We start from the raw sequence: 23,796 nt of genomic DNA, 5'->3' as shown, positions 1-23,796 counted from the left end.
GCCGCGCTCCGCCGTGCGCCGCGCGCGAGGGGCCTTTAAGGGCCGGCTACCGCCCTTTAAGAGGCGGCGGGCCGCGGCCGGAGCGTCTCGGTGGCTGCGTGCGGCCCGGGAAGGGGGCGGGGGCGATGTGCAGGCCCGAGCGCGGCAATGATTGGTCTCGGGGGAGGGGTGGGGGGTTGCAAACCCGAGGAGCGGTGGCATCCGTTGCATGATGCAAAAAGGATTGATTTCAAAAGTTGCGAGTTGCTTTGGCAGCAGCCTTTGGCGCCCGGGCCACCTACTTTTCCTCGACCCGCCGGAAGGGCCGGGAATGTTTTCCAAAACCTGGCCGGGCTCCACCGCGTTACACCCTGCGGGACGCTGTACCTGCTCCCCGAGCGCCGCCGTCGTTTCGTACTGGGAGACAATGACCGTGGAAACAGTTTGAAAAAGAGTAGGAGCAGAGGAAAAGCCGCCTCTGCTAACGAGGGAAGATTTCAGAACATAAACGGCGCGTTTGATTAGTGTTGACTTCTGTCGTCTCCCTTCTATTGTTTAGCCTGGCTCAGGAGTTAACGTGAGCCGTAGTGGATGTGCAGACGTCTCGCAAAGTTTCTTGAACGTTCAACGTGCTTAGTAGGGAGCCCGAGCTCAAGGTTCCTGGGTTACATTGTTTGCTCTTCACATATCCAAGTAAACATGGCAGCCTAATACTCTGTGAGTTTGAATGAACACTGATAGGACAGCTTCAGCTTGCGAAAGCGCTTTCTTCGGGGTTTCAACTCTCTAAGGCACTGCTGATTAAAATAAAGCAAAATGCTTTCATAACACTACGTCTTTTAGGGCTTCCCTCACAACCGAGGAGTGTGGAGGGATGCCAACCAAACTTTTCTCCGGTGGCTCCGCATTTTATAAATGGGTTTTGGGCCAGGAATGTTTTCGGTAACCGAAAGGTGCTTTATGTTGCGGGTCAGATCTGCAGGCCCTGCAGAGGCCCTTTTTCATTCTTAAAATTTCTGCTGGACAATTCCTCAGGGTGTTAATCTTGATGAGGATGCAGAAGTGATGCAACCAAGCAGACCGGCTGATGCAGGCTTTTCCTCTGTTTTTTTTCTGTGTGCCTCTACAGTAAGTTAGGAAAAAACACAGTAGCCTGGATTTTCTAATGTGAATTGTTGGAGAGATATATATATTTTTTAATTATTATTATTATTTTTTAAGAATGGCGGAACCCTGTGGTCGGCAAACCTGGATCAGTGTCTCAGTCACCCCGGAAGACGCCTGTATACACACCCAGACCTCCAGAATCCGGGATGGAGGATGCAGCTCTCGTTAGTCCTTGCACCCGCCCCCCCTTTAAGATTGATTCTGTGAATTGTTGTGAGGTTTCGGTTTTGTTTGTGCGTTTTTAGATTTTTTTTTTTAATCAAAGTCACAGCTAGAAAAAAAGAGTTGGGGGATTAGGGGCTAGGTAAGTAGGGCCCCATGTGAAGGTGATGTGTCATGCTAAGGAGTTTGGCATTTATGCGGTAGTCAGCAGAGTTTGTCAGATTTGTTTTATGACAAGTTGGGTTTATAAAAAAGGCTGTACCTCATCTGGGAGGATGCCTTCTCCCGGAGGGGAAAGCGGGGCCACATCTCTAATTGGAGGTCATTGTAATAGTCGAGCATGGAGTTGAGGGTATTTGAAATGAAGCAGCGGGAATGTAGACAAAAGAAGGGAGTTGAGGTGATTTGGTATGTAGTTGGAGGAGAAAGCATCAGACGACACCCAGATTTCTTGTTTTGGGGGACTGGGTGGGTAATGTTAACTGAAATAGAAACTATGGGAAGGCAAACAAGTGTAGGGGTGAGTTCAGCTTTGAAAATGTTAAATTTCAGGCACCTGCCTGAGATGTTAAATTTCAGTCCGGGCTGAATGCAATGGGTCACGCCAGGGCTGGCGATTTGGGTGGGGGTGGGCTCAGAGTCTGAGATGCAAATGTGGGATCATCAGCATGTAAATGGGGTTTCAAGCCTCTGAAAGAGGTGGGATCTACTGGGAAGGGGAATTCTGGAGGAAAAGTGAAAGACCTTGGACAGAGCCCTGCGGGGTTTCCGTGTGCAAGGTCTGCGGTGCATTCCCTGCTGAGTCTGCGGGAGGCCAGCACCCTCAAAACCTGTTCTTTCCTCCTGCAGCACCCCCAGGCCCTGGGTGCGGGGCTCCTAGCAGCTCCCCCACCACCGAAATCAGATCCTTCTGAGCAGAGGCGGTAGACTCTTGACTGAGCCACGGATGCCTTCGTTCGTATGGAGTCAGTCTCCAACCTTGGGGCCAGGCAGTCCACGGGGGCTCTCCAGCCTCCCTGACCTGAATGCCTGTCTCCCTGTGCTCCTTTCTCCCACCAGCCTTTGTCTGAGGCTTCCCTGGGGGAGCCCTCAGAGAACCCTCTGCCCTGAGTTTTCAGGTCCTATTTGCGCCGACTGAAAGATGGTTGTCCTAGGTTCCTTTACCTGGTGGATCCTTGTTTAAAAATACCTATTTACCAGCCCTGGCCCCAAAGATTGTATCTAGCTGGCATAATGAGTTGAATTATAACAAAGATTTTTGCTTGACCAAACTTTAGCCAGGCTCCTGAACTTTTTCTAGGCTCAGCTGTGGACTTCCTGCTAAAATCTAGGTTTAGCAATATCCGTGCCCCCCTCCGGTAACTGATCAGGTTCCCATCCCACTGTCGTCCCCCCCACCCCCTTCCCATGATGGCTGATCATCCTGCCTTTAGCGAGAATCCTGTTAGGTCAGTTTAGCCAGAACCCCCTCAGGCCCCTGTTTTTTCCACCCACAGATTCCCACCCTGCTCCTTGGCTATAAATGTCCTCTTGCCCATGCTATATTCAGAGTTGAGCCCAATCTCTCTCCCTCACTGCAAAATTCTCTCGCAGTGGCCCTGTATAAAGTCTGCCTTATCATGTTCAACACGTGTCATCAACTGATATTTTCTTTTTTTTTAATTTTTAAAATGTTTTATTTATTTTTGAGAGAGAGAGAGGGAGCAGGGGAGGGTCAGAGAGAGGGAGACACAGAATCCGAAGACAGGTTCCAGGCTCTGAGCTAGCGGTCAGCACAGACCCCGACACGGGGCTCAAACCCACAAACCGTGAGATCATGACCTGAGATGGAGTCGGACGTCCAACTAACTGAGCCACCCAGGCGTCCCTGATATTTTCTTTAATAATTGTGTCCCCTGCCCCAAAAGATACATGGAAGTCCTAACTTCTGGTACCTATGAATGTGGCTTTATTTGGAAGGGCCTTTGCAGATGTCATTGAGTTAAGATGTGGTCGTGATAGACTAGGGTGGGCCCTAAACCCAAGGACTTATGAAGAAAGGGAGATGTGGGGACAGAGACGCTGGAAAAAGGCCACGCGAAGACGGAGATTGGAGTGTGGCAGTTTCAGACCAATGAACGCCAGGGATTGCTGCTGCCTCCCCGAAGCGAGGAAGGCCCTTCCCTGGAGCCATCAGAGAGAGCATTCCCTGCCGGCAGCTTCTGGCAGACTTCTGGTCCCCCGCACTGTGAGCGAATACATTTCTATATTCTGTACTGAGCCACCCAGTTTTGTGGGTTTGTAACAGCAGCCCCAGGGTCCAGCTGGTGGAGACCCGGGTGTATGTTGTGCGGGGGAAGGGGTACTAAGAATCCATGCTTTTATTTATTTACTTATTTTTCCCATGAGGCGGGGAGGGGGTGAGGGAGCAAAAGAATCTTAAGCAGGGTCCATGCTCACCACGGAGCCTGACATGGGATTCAATCCCACAACCCTGGGATCATGACCTGAGCTGAACATCAAGAGTTGGACACTTAACCTACTGAGCCGCCCAGGCACTCTGAGACTCCTTATTTTTAATGGGCTCCCTGGCGATGCGGATGCTTGGGGGACACCTTTCTCAGAAACCCGGAGGGCCAGGTGTTGCCTGCTCCGCCTCCCGCCTCCTGCTGGCTCAGAGCGGCCCCAGTCACATTCCTCTCCTTCTGTCCTGACCCTCTCACTTCGGGTTTTTGCTATCCAACATTGCCACCATCTCTTGCTGGGATAGTCCCTCCCCTACATTGTTTGAATCTTGCCTGTTCAGAAGTGACCCCTGATTTGTCCTCACGGGTGGGGTGGGGGGCAGGTGGGAGGGCTGTCCAGGCATGGCTAACACCTGGTAGGTGATGGGTACCTCAAATCTTAGTGACTTTTCCCTTCTCTCTATGTCTGTGCTATACACTGTCTCCTCCGTGGGAAGGCTGAGCACCGACATCCTATCTTCAACCCTGTAGCCTTCTCGTTTCTTTACAGCCGGCTGCCCGCACCGCCACAGCAGGGCCACCTGTCTCTAGAACGGCCCCTTTCCCGTCCATCCTGCCCGGGGCCTTCATCGAGCACGCCAGCCTTGGCTCCTGCAGTGCCCTTCTCTGACCATATCCACTTGCACATGCCCAGCCTCACATCCCTTCCATCCACTGTCTTCCGCCCCATTTCACCACACAGAGAAAACTCGGAGCTCAGAGACCGTCCCGTGATGGAGGTATGATCTCTGGTGCCAATCGGGCTTTGTCAACAGCTCAGAAATCCTCACGTATGCTGTTCTGAGTGTTCTTTATTCTCCCCAGAGTCTCCACTGTGCTGCCGTCAGAAGCAGATGCAGCTCAGGAAGATGGGCGGGGTGCCCAGGTGGCTCAGTCCGCTGAACGTCCGACTCTTAGTTTGGGCTCAGGTCATGATCTCCTGGTTCATGAGATCAAGCCCCGCATCGGGCTCTGCAGTGGCAGTGAGGAGCCTGCTTGGGATTCTCTCTCTCCCCCTTTCTCTCTGCCCCCCCCTTGCTTGCTTTCTCTCTCTCTCTCTCTCTCAAAATAAATAAATAGAAAGAGCATTCCCTGTATTCTCTGGAGGAGAGAAAAGAAAGGAGAGGACAGGAGGGGAGGGGAGGAGAGAAGAGGAGGAAAGGAGAGGAAAAAGGAAAGAACGAAAAAGTAAGCGGGGCTCAGACTGATTGAGTACCTGGCCCAGGATCCCCGTCTTGCGTTAGGTTCCTCTGAGGCAGGTCTCGAGATGAGGATTTGGGGGAAGGGAGTTTCTTTCGGAGGTGATCTCGGGAAGCACAAGTCATGAGGTGGGCAGAAAGGATGTAAGTGTGTGGGTTACCCCCATGGGCTCAGCCTTGTTGGCATCTGAGAAACTGTAAGGAGCCCCCCCTGGTAGGCAGACTAGTGTCCCCACCCCAAAGATGTGTGCGTCCCAGCCCCTGGAAACCGCGAGCGCCTTATGTTACCAGGGAAAGGGGAATTCAGGCTGCAGGTGGAACCAAGTGTGACCTTAGGGAGGTTAGCCTGCATCACCTACCTGGGCCCGATGTGGTTACAGGTCCTTGGAAGTGGAAGTAAGAATCAAGAGAGACCCAGAGAAGTGGCCGTGTGACAAGGATTCAGCCCCGTGTTGTCAGGTGTGGTGACAGAGGAAGGGGCCACAAATGAGGGAAAACAGGAGCATTCTGGCAGGTGGAAAAGGCAAGGAGACAGTCTACCCTAGAGTCTCCGGAAAGGAAAGCCCCCCCGCCCCCATGGGTGGACACTTTGATCTTTGCCCAGTAAGGTCCATGTCAAACTTATTCCCTGAACCGTGAGATCACAAATGGGTGTGTTTTCGCAAAATCAGTGGTCATTTGTGATAGCAATAGAAAATAAATACACCCTCTTATTTTTATTTGAATGTTTATTTGAGAGAGAGAGAGAGAGATTGTGAGCCAGGGAGGGACAGAGAGAGAGGGAGACACAGAATCCGAGGCAGGCTCCAGGCTCTGAATTGTCAGCACAGAGCCCGATGCGGGGCTCTAACCCATGAACTGGGAGATCATGACTTGAGCCGCCCAGGTGCCCCTCTTTTAAAAAAAAAAAAGTTTATTTATTTAGAGAGAGGGAGGTGGAGAGGGGCAGAGAGAGAGAGAGGGAGAGAGAAAAATCCCAAGCCCCTTCCTGACTGTCATTGCAGAGCCCAACTTGGGGCCTGAACTCGTGAACTGCAAGGTCATGACCTGAGCCAAAACCAACCAACCAACTGATCCACCCAGGCACCCCTAAGTTTTTTTTTTAATTTTTAATGTCTATTTTATTTTTGAGAGAGAGAGAGAAACAGAGCACAAGCTGGGAGGGAGGGTCAGAGAGGGAGACACAGAATCTGAAGCAGGTTCCAGGCTCTGAGCTGTCGGTACAGAGCCCAACGCAGGGCTCGAACCCACAAACCATGAGATCATGACCCAAGCCGAAGTTGGATGCTCAACCGACTGAGCCACCCAGGCACCCCACTTTTTACTTTTTTTTTTAAAGTTTATTTATTTATTTTGCTCCTGCATGCACATGAGCAGGAGAGGGGCAGAGAGAGGGACAGTGAGAATCCCAAGCAGCCTCCGCACTGTCAGCACAGAGCCCAATGCAGGGCTCAATCCCACCCACCTCAAGATCATGACCTGACCCGAACCTGAACACTCAACTGACTGAGCCACCCAGCCGCCCCCTCTCTTTACTTGTAACATGGCTGCCTGGCACTGACAGTGCATTTCTACTGGACAGCACCTCTCTGGAATGTTCCCCAACCTGCGTGGCCCCAGACACAGGCATTCAAGCATGTACATGAGTGTTCCATAACACCTCAAGTTCAGCAGATCCAGACCAAAATAACCATTTCCTTCCAACCCTGCCACACTTTTTGCCTGTCCCTGTCATTTGCTCTCTTGGTGGATGGACTGTTCTCCACGGCGCCTATGTGCTAGGACTCCAGCCGAGATCTCTGATCCCACTTGTCCAGTCTTTGCTGTGATCCAGCATTTCCAACCTCCTTGCCCTCTTCATATCCATTCCCCCTCCATCCTATGAAACCTGTCTTAGTTCATTTTCTCAGCTCTCACCTTGACTATTGTGGAAGTATGCTACTTTGTGATCTTTCTGTTATAATTTTCACTTGCTTCCGCTCAGCCCAAAGTCGTTAATGCTGCCCCAGTGGTATTTATCAAAGGCAAACCTGATCGTGTGCTCTCCCTGCCTAGAACCTTTAGGTGCTTTGCATTGCCTCTGGCTCTGTTTCTCCAAGCAGGGTGCTCATTCGTGGGTGTGCATGGATGATTTTAAGTGGTATTGTGTAAGAACATTTTATTTATTTTTTATTTAAAAATTTTTAATTTTTATTATTGAGAGAGAGAGACAGAGTGTGAATGGGAAGAGGGGCAGAGAGGAGACACAGAAACTGAAACAGGGAGCAGGCTCCGAGCTGTCATCACAGAGCCTAATGCGGGGCTTGAACCCACAAACTGAGATCATGACCTGAGCCGGAGTCAGATGCCCCACCGACTGAGCCACTCAGGTCCCCCAAGAACATTTTATTTTTATAGTTATGTAAACACACATTGGAAAGATGTAACTAACATATAAAACCCATGGTTTCATGGGAATTATTCTTTAGGACAAAAAAAAAAAAACGAGTCAAGAAAAAATTAAAGAAACTACAGCCCAGGTTAAAGGAATAGCGTGGGTCAAGTAAATTTCAGATAAATTTCAGTCTCTTCACTGCGGTTAAAAACAATTTTTAGAAACCTTAATCCAGCTTCTATTTTTTCGCCCTCATCTGGTCTCCAGAAGGAGCTCTCTTCCTGTTCCACAGCTGTTCAGCCAGACTGAGTGGTTGCCGACCTCCAGCCTCAACCTTTTCTTTCTCTTTTTGCCTCTCATCGGGCGCCATTCCTTTTTTGGGACTGCCTCATCCCCCTTCTGGCTCGTGGGAGCTAAGCCTGTCCGATTCTGCTCCAAGGGTCTTCTCTCTTACCAGCTCTCGGGTTCTTCCAGGGGGAGCAACCACCCCGTCTTCAGCAGACAACAGAATCATGGCCCTCAAAGATGTCCCATCCCGATCACCCGCTAACATGTTTCCTTATGTAGCAAAAAGGACTTTGCTCATGTGCTTCAGTTAAGGATTTTTTTGATGAGGAGCCTATCCTGGATTATCTGCATAGACCAATGCAACCACTGGGGTCAGAGCTTCTAGAAGCTGCCAAAGGCAAGGACACTGATATTTCCCTAGAGCCTCCAGAACGAACACAGCTGTGCCAGGTCCCCTGTTCTGGTCCTCATGTTGGAACCTATCCTGCAGATTTGCAATTACTCCACATACCTGATCTCACTCCCCTCCCCCAAAGCCTGAGTTCCTTGTGGAGACTGTCTTGAGCATCTTTGCCTCCCAGTGCCCAGCACGTTCTCTGGCAGGAGAGGGGTGGAGGAATCGGAGGACAAAGGATTTTAAGAAGGCAGGAGGAGTCGACATTGTCAAGTGCTACAGAAAACCGAGGTGAGAGAAGGACTGAAATAGCTCCTTGGATTTGAGGGGTCCCGGGTGGGCTTGGGGGGAGATACTTACATGCAGAGGCCAGCATCGGAGGCAGTGGAGTGTCTGGGGAGAGAGTGAGGGTAGACGCCTCTTTTACGTTTTTTTTTTTTAATTTTTTAAATTTATTTTTGAGAGTCAGAGACAGTGCGAGCAGGGGAGGTTCAGAGAGAGGGAGACACAGAATCAAAAGCAGGCCCCAGGCTCTGAGCTAGCGATTAGCACAGAGCTTGATGCAGGGCTCGAACCCACAAACCGTGAGATCATGACCTGAGCTGAAGCTGAACACTTAACCGACCGAGCCACCCAGGTGTCCCACAGACACCTCTTTTAAGAAGCATCTTGTAGAAGGGGAAGAAGGAGGGCATTTACTTGAGACGGGGGAGGAGAGGTTTAGGTTTCGGGGCCTGACAACCTTTGGACAGGCGTGTGAGCTGAAGCAAAGCAATCAAAGCAGAGGAGACTGCAGACAGGAGAATGAGGAGGGTAACTGGTAGAATAAGATCTTAACAGCAGAGAGCAGGAGAGAAATTCTGGCGTGGATGGCGGCCGGAGGGGAAATGAGCAGGATGCCCTGGGAGCTAAGTTGAGGCTGTGGATTATACAACAGTTTCTGGTCTCCTCGCTTGACTCTAAGTTCCACAGGGATCATGGCTATGTGTTCGACACCGTGAAAACAACTGACGCTTAGAATTGCTTGCCGAGTGCCTGCCTTCCCCTTGGAGCTCTGGGTGTATTCGTTGATTCAGTTCTCAGGACAACCGTTTGAAGTAGGTACCATTATTACCCCCATTTTATAGATGAGGAAATCAAGGCAGAGAGATGGTAAACAGCTTGCCCAAGGTCACAAAGGCAAAAGCAGAGGACTTGGCTTTGAACCCAGGCCTCTTCCCCAAGTCCACATTCGCGGAGGGAGCCACGCAGGAAGTCACTGTGAGTGAATGGGGAAGGGCGCTGGCTTGCTTCTCATGCTGCCCAGGAAATAGCTGGATGAGTTTGCTCTCCCACATTTCCCTTCTCCCCTCCCCCCAAGTGGGGCCATCAGCATTGTCCCCTCGCAAATGAGGCTTCAGCAAAAGGTCCAGCTGCCTTCTGGACCAGGGATGACGTGGTCAAGATGCCCTAGTGCTTATCCCTTAACCTCTGTCTAGAGGGAGGACCCCAAGCCCTCAGGTCCATTAGGAGGACACCTTTCCAGACACCCCCTCCTCCCTCCTCCTGCATCTGGGCTGAAGCCAGAACGAGGACTCACTAGGCCATCCCTTGCTTCCCAGCAGGTTACAGGAATGTTCCTTCACCTCACCCCGTGCCGGATTGGCTTCGCAGCCCTAGAATCGTGCGATAGCAGGGCCTACGGTCAGGGCAAGAGTCTGCCACCTACTGAGGGTGGGGTTCTGTGGGGGAGGCTGCCGTTCAGATCCAGAAGCAGGAGGGCCAGAGAACCTAGGAAGGCAAGATGAGGCCTTAGCCGGTCAGGTAGGCAAGCGACACGGCGTCTGTGCCTGGTCTCACTCACCGTGGGTGTGCTTGCATTGCCCGGTGGGTGGGTTCCGGAAAGGAAAAAGCCCCCGGAGACAGACTTTTAGGCTGCACCTTGATCTTCCCCTAGGCCCCTGTCTGGGCTTATCCTTATAACTACACATCGTTCCCGATCAATTCTCCTAGGACCTTAGGCTCTGGATCCCTGTCTGTATAAAAGACTCTGGCTCTTTCCCTTCACGCTGTGAAATCTCCTAGCAATCCAATCCCAATAAAAAATGGAAATAGCTGAAAGACCAAGGAAATATTTTTTCTTGCCCAACGTAAGTATGTGTTCTCCCTACTTCTAAATATCCTTTCTCTCCTTCCACCATTCTTTGCCTTAAAAAGTCAGGTTCTGGGGCTCCTGAGTGGCTCAGCTGGTTAAGCATCTGACTTCGGCTCAGGGCATGATCTCAGGGTTTGTGGGTTCGAGCCCCGCATCAGGCTCTGTGCTGACAGCTAGCTCAGGGCATGGAGCCTGCTTCAGATTCTGTGTCTCCCTCTCTCTCTCTGACCTTCCCCTGCTCACACTTTCTCTCTCTGTCTCTCAAAAATAAATAAACATAAAAAATTTTTTAAAAATCAGGTTAACAGTAAGTCTTCTCGTTGAGCGGTTACTAGGCGCAGCACTGTGCTCAGCATTGGGACCTTAGGAACAGGTCACAATCCCAGGGGAATAATTGCTGTAATCCCAAGCGCCGGGTGGGGGTCTCTGGATGGTTTTGTTGGGTTCTGGAGGGGCCTCTATGAGCTTTCTGAATTTATGTGCAAATTTGTGTCTACTCATACATTTCTGGGAAAAGCGTTCCTAGCTTTCACCAGCTCCTCAGAGGGTTCTCTGACCCAAAATTTGAGTAATATGGTGGCAGGTGCTATGGGAGAACAGAATTTCAATTTGAAGGAGCAAGGTGGAATATGGGGAGTAATTTATTATTCTATCAATTCATTAATGCTACAGTAATTTCAATAATCATCATTCACTGTCATCAGTGGTCTTTTACAGTCTGCGGTAAAAGCCATAGTTTTCTTTGGCAAGAAATAAAAGGGCATTGGTCCTTCTGCGTTTGACTTCCAAAACAGTGAATCGATCACTACTAAATGACGGATGCTTAATAGTCAGTTCAAGTCTGAGAAGCCCCTTCCACTTCTCTCCACCCCCGTGTCACGTGGCTGTCCCCAAAGATCTGGGGACTCCTGAGACCACCTCCCCCCAGCACCCTACCCCCCACATTGTGTGTGCCTCTGTGGTTGGACTCAGGAAGGCTCATGCAACCATTCTGAGGGGCAGATTGGTGGCAGGATGAAGAATTCTGACTCAGTCTCTGCACTAAGGCATGGGGGCATCTGTCTGACGAAGATGGACAGAAACGCTGTCCCCAGTGTGGTCGGTCAGGGGGCACTCTCCGCTGAAATGCAATTAACAATAAGGCAGTTTACGAAAATCTGGCTCTGCACCTCCCCCAATGTAGCCACATTCCATAAGATCCCACCAGGCCCTGATACTCTCCCCTGGACATCCTGTTCTTCCTGAGCACAAAGGTGGTTAATTTGGTGCTGGAAAGTGAGGATTTTATTGTTTGCACTCAGAGAGTGTCTAAGGCTGCAACATCATTAAGTGTTTCCCTTTGTCTTTTGATGCGTGAAAGATAAAAGATAACACGGGGGGGGGGGGGGAAATGGTTTATTTTCTTTTATTGCATTTTCTGTCCTTCGCCCTTCCTGCCTCCGCAGATTCAAAGGAGTGATGTTTTGCATATGATTTCAAAAAATGCAGAGACAACCCTCCCCCATCCTAAATCTCAGACCTTGACAGCCATCCCTCTTGATTACTTACCCAATTCTTCAGTCAGACATTCAATTCTCTTTTAAGAAAAGAGGCGCCTGGGCGGCTTAGTCAGTTGGGCGTTCAACGCCTGATTTCAGCTCAGCTCATTCTCCCAGAGTTGTGGGATCGAGCCCCACATCATGAAGCCTGTTTGGGATTCTCCCTCTCCTAATCTCTCCCTACCCTTCCCCCATCAAAATACATAAATCAACATTAAAAAGAAAGGAAGAAAAGCTGCTCTTGGGGGTGTGAGCTGGAGCCCCACGTTGCAGGTAGGGATTACTTAAGGGGAAAAAAAGTAGCGGATCCCAACCACTTCAGGCACCTCCAGATTCCTGTGCTGTGGGGGTTCTGCAGTGTAATAAGCGTCTTGATTACTTGGTGTGGGCACATCCCTGCCCATTTTTCTGAACTCCATGTAACTGACTCTCCTCTCTCCTCCACTCATGACCAGATTGTAACGAATGCTGTTGTGAGAAGCCAGATTCCTGAGTGTTTGGTGCGCGCAGGGGAGGAAGAGGGAGATGGGGAAAAGCCAAGCTGGAGAGGCCTGTGCCGATGGATGGACGTCTCAGGCTCACGGTCTCTTTCTTGTTCTCAGAATTCGTTCCGTTGAAATTGGCCCCAGAGCGCAGTCCTGAGCGAACCAGAATTCATTGTTCTCCACGAAGAGGAGTGGGTGTTTATTCACAGTCTTTGTCCCCACTGCTCAGTCCGCGGCGGACTTCACCCTTTGCCCCCAAGGGCACTATCTTCCTTAACCATCTCCTGGGCTCAGAGGCTGCGTGGGAACACGATTACAAGTCGCGTTCCTCCCCGGCGACAGGCCCTCACTTGGCACCCTGTCTCAGCCCTGTGCTGAGTGGACATGGCTCGGCGTGGCTTCGCGGCCTCCAGACGAGAGATCAGACAGGGTACGAGATGAAGAGTAACCGATAAATAACGGCGGAAGCAAACCTTGGCTTCGTTTCACCTCCTCACAGCACCCCCGTCTGGCACTCAGGGGCCGTGTCTGCTTTTGGATGTTGTTCAGCTCTGGCCCCTCCTTGGCTCGAATTTCCCTGAGCGGAGCCAACCCTCTGCCCTTCGTGGGGTTCTGCTCTTCAAAGAGAATGAGCGGGAACGTTTCCATTCCGAGGCTTGGCAAGCGGATAACACACGGGTGGTGGAGAGCACAAGAACCTTCTCGGCCGGGGCATTCTGCGATCGGTCCCAAGGGGGCGCCGCAGCCCCGGCAGTTTGTTGGTGGCCGGGTCCTCGGCTCCGTCTGGCTCCCAGCGGGTCCTGCTGCCCTGAATCTCCCTCAAACCTGGTCCCTTTTGTGCCTCTCGACTTATTCTTCATAAATTCACCTTGCATTTGCCTGGATGACTCCCGCAGTGGCCTCTGGCTACGGGCTGCAACTTAGTTACCTGTCCAGGCTCACCCCCAGGCGACGGGCGGAGCAGGTGGGGCCTTTGGGAGGGTCTTAATTTGGTTGACAGGAGGTCAGGAGGGTGGGGCCCTGTGATGGGGGTAGTGCCCCCCCTTCACCCCGCCCTCGGGTCTGCTGGTGTCTTGGTGCTGGAATGCCCCCTGGCCTCAGAACTGAGAGAAGATGTCTGCTGTGTAAGCCCGCCAGCCTGTGGCGTTTTGCTGAAGCCACTGAGGGGGCCAAGTCGCTCATGGCTTCCACACTCTTGTCTCTTCTTGTCTCAACCTTCTAACACATCTCTCAGTTTCGTCACCGCACGGGTAATGCCACACCCTAGAAGGCCCCCCTCTGTCCCTGAGTCAGGTCCACAGCTTTCAATCCAGGTAGCCATGCTTGAGCCGTGGTGAGGGACTCCGCAGCCCCATTATTTTTTTTTTTTAATTTTTTAATGTTTATTTATTTTTGAGAGAGAGACAAAGCACGCGCAGGGGAGGGGCAGAGAGAGATGGAGACACAGAATCCGAAGCAGGCTCCAGGCTCCAACCTGTCAGCACAGAGCCTGATGCGGGTCTTGAACTCACCAACCCCGAGATCATGACCTGAGCTGAAGTCAGACATTTAACCTACAGAGCCACCCAGGCGCCCCCCAGGGGCCCCATTATTATCCACACTCAGTGTCAAAATGCTGAAATTCCACCCAGCTGATAAAGGAAGTCCTGCCTCTTGGATGCCTTCCTCTCTGAAATTCCTGGAAATGTTCAAGTGCTTCTGTGTCCCCCAAATCAAGCCCAGTTACTGCTCCCACTATGGCCCAGCCCACAGTGCCAGATACTCTGGTCCTCACTCCTGAAATGTGAAAGGGAAATCTCTGAGACCAAACAAGGCAGGAGAGCATAGGGGCCAGCACGCTTCCATTGCTTGTGTTTTAGCTTAAAAAATTTAAAATGCCAGGGCGGCTGGGTGGCTCAGTCAGTTGAGCATCCGACTTCAGTTCAGGTTATGGTCTCACAGTTCATGGGTTTGAGCCTCTGCCCCTCTCCTGCTCACTCTCTCAAAAATAAACTTTAAAAAACAAAAGAAAAAAAACTGAAAAATGCTAAAATATGTAGTTAGAAATGGTAGACTGACATGTATATATTTTACAAATTAATGCTTTTGGTACACACACAGAATCAATGCAATATAATTGTGCAAGTTGCAAGATAATTAGGCGTTTTATTGAGGAAAAGTAAATCTTTACACTTATAAAAGAAAGCATAAGAGTTTATGTCCTCCGAGCAAGAAGGATTTCTGTTTTTGTTGTTGTTAAAGATTTTATTTTTAAGTAATTTCTATACCCAATGTGGGACTTGCACTCACAACCCTGAGATCAAGAGTGCATGCTCTACTGACTGCACCCCAAGAAGGATTTCTTTCTTTTTTTCATGTTTATTTTTGAGAAAAAGAGAGACAAAGCGTGAGTGGGAGAGGGGGCAGAGAGAGGGAGACACAGAATCCAAAGCAGTTTCCAGGCTCTAAGCTCGAACCCATGAACTGTGAGATCATGACCTGAACCAAAGTAAGGTGCTTAACCCACTGAGCCACATTTGTTTAATTACAAAAAGTGCTTAAACCAAGTTAAAGACTAGCCAGGGACTGGGAGTACATATTTGTAACTAGCAGTCACCAAGGGAACACTTTGCAGAATATGTAAAGAACTCATACAAATCAATAATAAGAAAAAAATCCACAAGAAAAAAATGCTAAAGACCTGAATGGGGAATTCACAAAAGAAGACATCTGAGTTGCTAATCCTTGAGAGGACGTTCAGCTTCACCAGTAGTGAGGATGCAAATGGAAACAAGCTAGTATTTTATAGCCGCTATTTGGGTAAAAATGAGCAAGACCATATGTGGTCATGCATGTGGGGGAATTGGGGCTGTCTGGGATCCCAGTCTGCAGGGACAGAAACCAGTAAAGCCATTTTGGAGAGCATTGGACATTCCGTAGTAAAGTTGAAGGTGCATATTCTGACTCATTAATTCCTCTCACGGGGGGGAGGTATATGCACAAAGACACATGCGAGGGTATTTCTAAGAGCCAAAAGTTAGAAATAAGTTACATTTCCATCAAAAAGGGAGTGGAACAAGAAATATTGCATACTGGAACCATGGAATACTAGATAGCAGTTAAAATGATTAAAACAATTCTAACGGGGAGGTATCTTGAAACAATGTTAAAAGGGTTTCTTTTCAGAAAGATGAAACAAAGTTCTGCAGATGGATGGTGGAGTTGTTTGCACCACAGTGTAAATGTAGTTAATGCCACTGAACTGTACGCTTAAAAATGGTTTAGTAGTAAATTGTATGTTACATATATTTTCCCACAACAAAAGAAACCTATAACGTACAGAACAGGTTCATGGGGATGCATTATGGGGTGCATTCATGACATTTAAGAACATTAAACACAACTACTACATACTTATAACCGAATATGTATATACATATATAAGTACACGAAGAAAGGACGAGAAGGAATCCGCCAGATCTGAGACGTGCTGGCTTCAGGGAGGGAGGGAGGGGGATGTCTGCAGAGGTGGCCCTAGTCTGTGCACTGTCCTGTCTGAAAGTAAGAGCACCCCGGCCCTCCTATGAAGGCACAGGAACGTGGGGCTTTATCGGACATGCGGTCTGGCTGGGCGGTGGTTCATTGAAAGCTCCTATCTCTATTTCCGAAGGGTGTTTTATGTCTCAGGCACTTTACTTGGTGCTGGTACTTTGTTTTGAGGGAGCGATGGCTCTATATTTACCGTTTTCCTTCTAGAGACGTCCTTGGATGGTGGTTTCAAAGGCTGATCTCACCAGAGAACTTACTGGGAATGCAGATGCAGCCCTAGATCTGGTAGGTTCTGGTGCATGGCAGGGGATGTGGGGGGACAGGGTGGAGGGCAGGGGTGGGGTGCTGTGCTGAGGCTCAGCAACCCGTGCTTTGAAGAGCCCTCCTGGGGATTCCGGTGCCCAGGCAAACTTGGCAGCCGTGGCACGTCTTCTGTAATGAGGAGAACGCCGCCTCTTTTCAGCACCCCATCTGAGCCAGGGACGGTGCATCCAGAAGTGGGACAGCTCCCACAGAAAAGTGGGGTACTGCAAGAAAACTGGGTATAGGGGGGAGTCTGTGCTCCACCTGCACTTCCCTCCCCACCAGCTCCTGCCTGGTCAAAATATCTTTCCCGGGCGCCTGGGTGGCTCAGTCGGTTGGGCCTCCAACCTCGGCTCAGGTCACATCTCACGGTCATGGATTCAAGCCCCACATCGGGCTCTATGCTGACAGCTAGCTCAGAGCCTGGAGCCTGCTTCCGGTTCTGTGTCTCCTCCTCTCTCTGCTCCTCCCCCTCTCATGCTCTGTCTCTCTCTGTATCAAGAATAAATAAAACATTAAAAAATATTTTTAGGACACTGGGGTGGTCGAGCCAAGATGCCCAGTGAAACTCTCTGGGAAATTGCAAAAGCGGAAGTGGAAAAACAGGGAATCAGTGGAGATGAAGGTGATGGAGTTGAAATTGGAGAAAAATCTGTTTTCTTCATCGGAAGTGAAAATGGGGGAAAGACTACTATTATTCTAAGGTGTCTTGACAGGGACGAGCCACCAAAACCAACCCTAGCTCTGGAATATACGTATGGAAGAAGAGCAAAAGGACATAATATACCAAAAGACATTGCTCACTTCTGGGAACTAGGTGGAGGGACCTCTTTACTGGACTTAATCAGCACACCCATCACAAGTGACACCTTGCGGACATTTTCTATTGTTCTTGTTTTGGATCTTTCAAAACCTAATGACCTTTGGCCCACCATGGAAAATCTGTTGCAAGCCATGAAAAACCGTGTAGATAAAATGATAATGAAACTGGGGAAGACAAATTCTAAAGCAGCTTCTGAAATGAGACAGAGGATATGGAGCAATATGCAGAAGGACCATCCAGATCGTGAATTAGTCGACCCATTTCTAATACCTCCGGTCATGATTGGAAGTAAATACGATATTTTTCAGGATTTTGACTCTGAGAAGAGAAAAGTTATATGCAAGACACTTCGGTTTGTTGCACATTATTATGGAGCATCATTAATGTTTACCGGTAAATCAGGAGCTCTATTACTAAAAATACGTGGCGTTATCAACCAGTTAGCATTTGGCATTGACAGAAGCAAATCAATACGTGTGGCTCAGAATAAACCTCTGTTTATCACAGCAGGATTGGATTCTTTAAGTCAAATAGGACCTCCTCCTGTTCCTGATAATGACATTGGAAAGCTCCATGCCCATTCACCAATAGAATTGTGGAAAAAAGTGTATGAAAGGGTCTTTCCACCAAAGAGTGTCAACACACTAAAAGATACCAAGGACCCTGCAAGAGACCCTCAGTATGCTGAAAGAGAAGTTGACGAAATGAGAATTCAGAAGGATCAGGAACTGGAACAATACAAAAGAAGTTCTTCCAAGTCCTGGAAACAAATTGAGCTTGATTCTTGAAGCTAATTCAACTACAGTATATTTATTTCTTCTTTCCCAAATACAAATATGTTTAGTTTATTAATTAGCTAATATGAAAGTAAGTGAAGAAAGTTAAGATGTCTAATTTGTTAAGTGAAAAGTGGAATTTCCTTTATTAGTGCAACTCCTTGGATACTTTTAAGGCTTTTAAAAGGGAGAAAAGTGTAATTACATGAGGTATTTTTTTTTAAATAAAAATTTTCTGCCAAAAAAATTTTTTTAAAAAAAATCCTCCCATCCTCCTTAGTTTGGCCTTTAAGACCTTCACAGACCTGGCCCCATCTGCCCTTCTTTTTCTGGTGAAAGCACCATAGGCTCCGGAGAAACCGCAGCACTTGCTCATGGAAGACCCTCACGCTTTTCCAACTCAGAGGCTTCATTTTGTTTTCTTTTAAATTTTACTGCATTTAAAATTTTATGTTATTTTATTTTCATTTTATATTTGTATTTCTTCTGTCTGGAAGAGTTTCCGTGTATTAGGACCCATCCCCATCCCCCGCCCCGGCCCCCCACTCATAGCTTATCATTTCAGATCAGTCTCAAATGCTGTTTCCTCCTGCTCTAGCTAGAGGCAATGGCTTCCTCCTTTGTGTGCCCCTAGTAGAGGGTTTTATCGTGTCTGTAACCTGCCGTTTATCTCTCACATTCCATCTGGTATTCCAGTTTACATATATGTCCTATTAGGTCATAAACCTTTTATTCAAACATCTCAATCATGTGGAAGCCTTTAGTAATGCTGAGCCTATTTTCAAATTCAAGAGGTGTGAATAAGGGTATTATTCAACAATATCTAAGACATGGTCTGTCCTCAAATTGCTGGAGGTCTGGAGGGTGAGAGAGATGCCTGTAAACAAGGCGACAGAACTAAGGACAGGGCAGTGTGCTTGCTGAGGGACAGAGAGACTGAGTCAACTTGGGAAGAGGTGCGGGGTGGGGGGTGGGCAGAGTTCAGGGAGAAGGTGATACTGGAACCTGTCAGTGAGGGAAGCTGAGACAGGACACAGATGTCCTCTCCTATTTGCGGGGGAGGCGGCGAGCAGAAAGGTACATGGGACAAAGCGGAGAGGTTAAGTTCAGTTTCACAGAAGCCAAGGCAAGAGTCTGTTCTTCTAGAAGAATAGAGCTCTAAGGCTTTGTTGCTGTTTGAACTTCTCCATCTGCATGGTCTAGAATGGCGTTTTTCAGTCTGGGGACTGCAGATATGTTTAAAAGAGATCTTTTTTTCTCTCTTGAAAAAGAGTCTATTAATGAAGCACTGAATTATTACAATTTATTTTTCCACCTGTGCGTTTTGTGCAGTGTCTCATAGTGGCCAGCAGGGGGCAGCACAACCTAATGTTCTGTGTCGGGCTCCCGGTTGCCAGAGTCTGAGCTCTGGTCCAGGAAAAGAGGAACTCTCGGTTCTGTGCTAATCTTCTCTTCTCTGAATCCTGGAAAAGGTAGGAATTAACTAACCGCCAGACATCTTCAAAGCATTAACTGCTGTTTGGGTGCTCTGCCTCGGCCCTGAAATCTAAAAAGTTCAAAGCTTTTTACTAGTGAGTCTTGTTCTCATTTCTACAAACGGAAACTGGTATATAATTCACAGTAGGCGTAGACTGTAAAGTTCCCGCACGACAGCCGGTGGATCTCCGGTATTGTAGATGTAACCAAACTAAAATAAACATCGTGGCAAACTTCCACCTGTAGGTAGAAAAACATGGAAAAGCAGGAGAGCGAATACATACATAACTAGAACAATGTATTGTGAAAAATGGCTGTGTGGGCATGGGTGCATTTGGAAACCTGCCTGCTCCAGGCTCTTAGAGATATGTAATGCACTTAAAATTTTTTTTTAATGTTTTTAATTTATTTTTGAGAGACAGAGACAGTGAGAGCAGGGGAGGGTCAGAGAGAGAGGGAGACACAGAATCCGAAGCAGGCTCCAGGCTCTGAGCTGTCAGCACAGAGCCCGATGTGGGGCTCGAACCCACAAACCATGAGATCATGACCTGAGCTGAAGTCAGATGCTCAATCGACTGAGCCACCAAGGCGCCCCGTAATGCACTTTAGTGCACTAAAACCTCAGGGTAGCTCTGCCCAGTAGAACCAGAATATGCGCCAGGTGCAGTTTTAAATTTTCTAGCAAGCTATATTAGAAAATTCAATCTCCCAGTTCTCATGATCTCACAGTTCATGAGTTCGAGCCCCGCATCAGGCTCCATGCTGACAGCACTGAGCCAGCTTGGGATTCTCTCCTCCTCTCTTCCTGCCCCTCCCCTGCTTGTGTGTGTTCTCTCTCAAAATAAATAAATAAACTTTTTTGGAAAAGTAAAAGGGAATGGATAAAATTAATTAAAACATTTTTTTTAAATTTTTAATTATTTTGAGAGAGAAAGAGTGTGTGGGGCTCGAACTCACAAACCGTGAAATCATGACCTGGGCCAAATGAAGCTGGATGCTTAACTGACTGAGCCACCCAGGCTCCCCATGGATGACATTAATTTTAGTAACATATTTTATTGAATCCAATGTACTCAGAACCATTTCAATGTGTAACCAATGTCTTAAAAATTAAAGTATCTTACTTAGTCTTTGAAATGGGGTGTGTATCTTACCCTCTGTCACTCCTCACTTTGGATTAGCCACAGCTCAGCCTTCAGGGCTCCGTGGCCACCTGTGGCCAGCGGTATCGTATCGCACACCTTGTGTTGTGAGGCCCCGTGCCTGGAGGGAATCCGAAGTAAAACCTGGAACATCACATGGAGAAGTTATAGGGAAAACTAGGCACATTTAGGTTATTTTGAAGGCCACAATCTGGGATGCCTGGGTGGCTCAGTCGGTTGAGCGTCTGGCTTCGGTTCAGGTCATGATCTCACGGTTTGTGGGTTCGAGCCCCGCGTCGGGCTCTGTGCTGACAGCTAGCTCAGAGCCTGGAGCCTGTCTTCAGATTCTGTGTCTCCCTCTCTGATTCTCCCCTGCTCGTGCTGTCTCTCTCTCTCTCAAAAATAAAACAATTAAAAAGTTAAAAAAAAAAAAAAAAAGGCCACGATCTTAGAAGAGAGCCTGTCCAGGAAAAGACTTAAATGCCAGTGACTTAGACTAAGATAAAAACCCTTTCCCTGCAAGTGCATTTACCACGATACCCCAGGCAGAGACAAGGCCGGGGCTCCTGGCCGAGGCCAGGAGGCCACACAGTCTTGGGTTTGCTGCTTGGGATTCTAGTTTAATCTTGCGTTTTTCTGCATCTGGGTGTCGACGGGTTGAGGCTGTGAGGTCCTGGGCAACTGGACAGTTGGGGCAATTTATTTTTTCTAATCTGCAGATCATGTGTAGTTACAACAACTACTTCTCAAAAGTAGTTGATCTTTGATAAAGATAGCAATGGAAGCTAACTTCCCCATCTCTTCCCAGTTTTCTGGCACCTAAACTTGTCCCTGTGTATGAATGCAGACATTCTCTTCTCTCCCCGCCTCGACTGCCCCCCGCTTTGTCTCCTCTGAGGGTCACATCCCCTAGACAGAAAAAACGAGAAGCTTGAGGAATTTGGTCCCCTCCTGTCCTGCTCTGATCTTCCTCTCACACTGGCTCTGTAAGAAACGTTTTCTGGTCCCACCTATTAATGTGGTTCTTTACCAGTGCTGCATAATTGTACCATGAACCGCGATCGTGAGTGAAAAGACCTCTAGGGGTACCTGTGTGGCTCAGTTGATTAAGCCTCCAACTCTTGGTTTTGGCTCAGATCGTGATCTCATGGTTGGTGGGTCTGAGCCCCACGTTGGGCTCTGTGCGCTGACAGCACGGACCCTGCTTGGGATTCTCTCTCTCCCTCTGCCTTTCTGGTGCTCGTGCTTGCTTGCTCTTGCCTTCTCTCTCTCAAAATAAATAAATAAACTTACAAACAAAAACAAAAACAAAAAACCAAAACCCTTCTCTGAAGCTGTGATTCCTGTGGATACTATTGTGTGGGAGGCAGATGGCAGTATGATCAGAGACCCTGAGTCTCTTCCGAGAACGTCAGCCCTACCTTGAAACTCATCCAAAGGATATTTGCTTTTCCTTCTCGGGTACTTGACTTGATCCACAGTCTGTTAACAATTTAAGAGCCAAATCCTCCTCTAGGGTTACCGAATGGGTACGTCCTTTTGTTACGCAAGGTGTGTAATTATCCCGACCAGGCTCAGACACCTGATCCAAGCCAGCATCTCCCCTGGGGATGCTTCTGAAGCCCTGATGTCCCCGAGTCGCCTTCTCAAGCAGGCAGTGCCACGGAAGGCCACGGCTCTCCGGCAGCCCCCGTGGAGAGCCGCAAACATCTGCCAGCCTCGGGGGAACCTGCTCTGGGCAAACACGGCGCCCAGCTTAGCTCCGTCAGCTTGCGGCTGGTGCGCAGATCCAGGCAACTGAGTTGGGACCACATGCTTTGGATAATTTTTTTGGCAAGTGAGCGTTTCCTGCAGCCAGGATTTCTCATTATCCTCTCCCGCTCGGAGCTGTTGAGAAAAACACATCCGTGTTTTGCTGATTGCACTTTTTGAAAGTCACTTGTCTGTTTTTTTGGCGTGTGAAGCGACTTTCACAGCAAAGAACGTTGGTTTTGGTGACTTTCCCTCGTGTGGGGGAAGTTGCTTTCCGTCTGCAGTGGGGAAAGAAAGGTGGGCAGGAAAACATGGTTAGGGGCCAGGTGCCCCTCCCCTCACCGTGCTCCCGGCCTCCTTGCTCCGTTAACTGGGACTCCCTGCGGTTCCAGCAGTGCTCTCTCCCCTCCCTGCACCCCTCCTGTGGAACTTTGCACAGAAGCAGATAAAGGTCATTTATACTTTGGGAATTTTTTCTTTAAAAATTAAAAAAAATTTTTTTTAATGTTTGTTTTTTGAGAGAGAGACAGAGCAAGAACGGGTTAGGGGCAGACACGCACACACACACACAAAATCTGAAATAGGCTCCAGGCTCCGGGCTGTCAGCACAGAGCCCAATTCAGGGCTTAAACCCACAGACTGTGAGATCATGACCTGAGCTGACATGGGATGCTTAACCGACTGAGCCACCCAGGCGCCCCTTTGAAACAATTCGTAATGTTTATTTATTGTTGAGAGAGAGAGAGAGAGAGCAAGAAGGCAAGGTGCAGAGAGAGAGGGAGACACAGAATCTGAAGCAGGCTCCAGGCTCTGAGTCTACAAACCTCGAGATCATGACCTGACCTGAAGACGGATGCTTGACCAACCGAGCCACCCAGGCGCCCCTTTTCTTTTTTAGATATAATACACATATCATAAAATTCAGTTCTCTAAGGTGCTTTTTGTCGGCTCCTCCAAGATGGTACCACCATCAGCCCTGTGTAGTTCCAGAGTAGTTTCAATACGCCAGACAGAAGCTCTGGCCCGTGAGCCATCCCTCCCCTTGCTCTTGTGGACGTTTCTTTCTGTACAGGTTGTTGTGTGGACGTGTGTTTCCATTTCTCCTGGTTCTATACTTCGGTATGGAATTTCCGGGTCATATGGTAAGGCTCTGTGTAACTAACCGTTCTCCGGAGGGGCCGCCCCATTTTACGTCTCCACCGACAAGGTATCAGAGCTCCGGTTTCTCCACAGGCTCCCCAGCCCTGGTTCCTGTCTGTCACTGGGTCATGGCCGTCCTCACGGGCGGGAGGTCATACCTCCTCCATGGTCGCCCGTTGGATGTCCATCCTACCTCAGGGTGTTGAGAGTCTTTTCATGTGTTTCTTGCATTGAAACATCTTCTTTCCAGAAAGGTCTTTTCAAATCCATGGCTCATTTCTCAGTTGGGTTATTTGCCTTCTCATGGTTGTGTTTTAAGAGTTCCTTGTGTATTCCGGATGCTAGATCCTTCTCAGCTCCACGATTTGCAGACCCTTCTTCCCATTCTACGAATTACGTTTTTGCTTTTCTGATGGCATCCTTTGAAGCAGAAAAGTTTTTAATTTTGAGGAAGCCTAAATTATCTATATTTTACTTGGTTGCCTGTGTTCAGGATATTTTTAAGGCACATCGCCTCTTGTAGAGTACTTGCATTTTAGACCTTAGCTTTACTTATAGAATGACAGTCTGGTCCGTAAGTCAAAATCATGTGAGCGATAGGATCAAGTCAGCAAAGATTTTGAGGAGCTGGGGCAGCACCCAAACGACCTGCA

At 48.7% G+C, this 23,796-nt stretch overlaps 1 pseudogene; it reads left to right on the top strand.

Annotated features, from left to right (window-relative positions):
• LOC115303455 overlaps positions 1 to 23,796 on the top strand; it is a 54,198-nt pseudogene that overhangs the window by 10,101 nt on the left and 20,301 nt on the right.

The sequence above is a fragment of the Suricata suricatta genome, chromosome 10 (genome assembly GCF_006229205.1).
Source record: "Suricata suricatta isolate VVHF042 chromosome 10, meerkat_22Aug2017_6uvM2_HiC, whole genome shotgun sequence".
Taxonomy (NCBI): Eukaryota; Metazoa; Chordata; class Mammalia; order Carnivora; family Herpestidae; genus Suricata; species Suricata suricatta.
The sequence above is the reverse complement of the archived record's forward strand: the minus strand, read 5'-3'. Positions and strand labels throughout refer to the sequence as shown.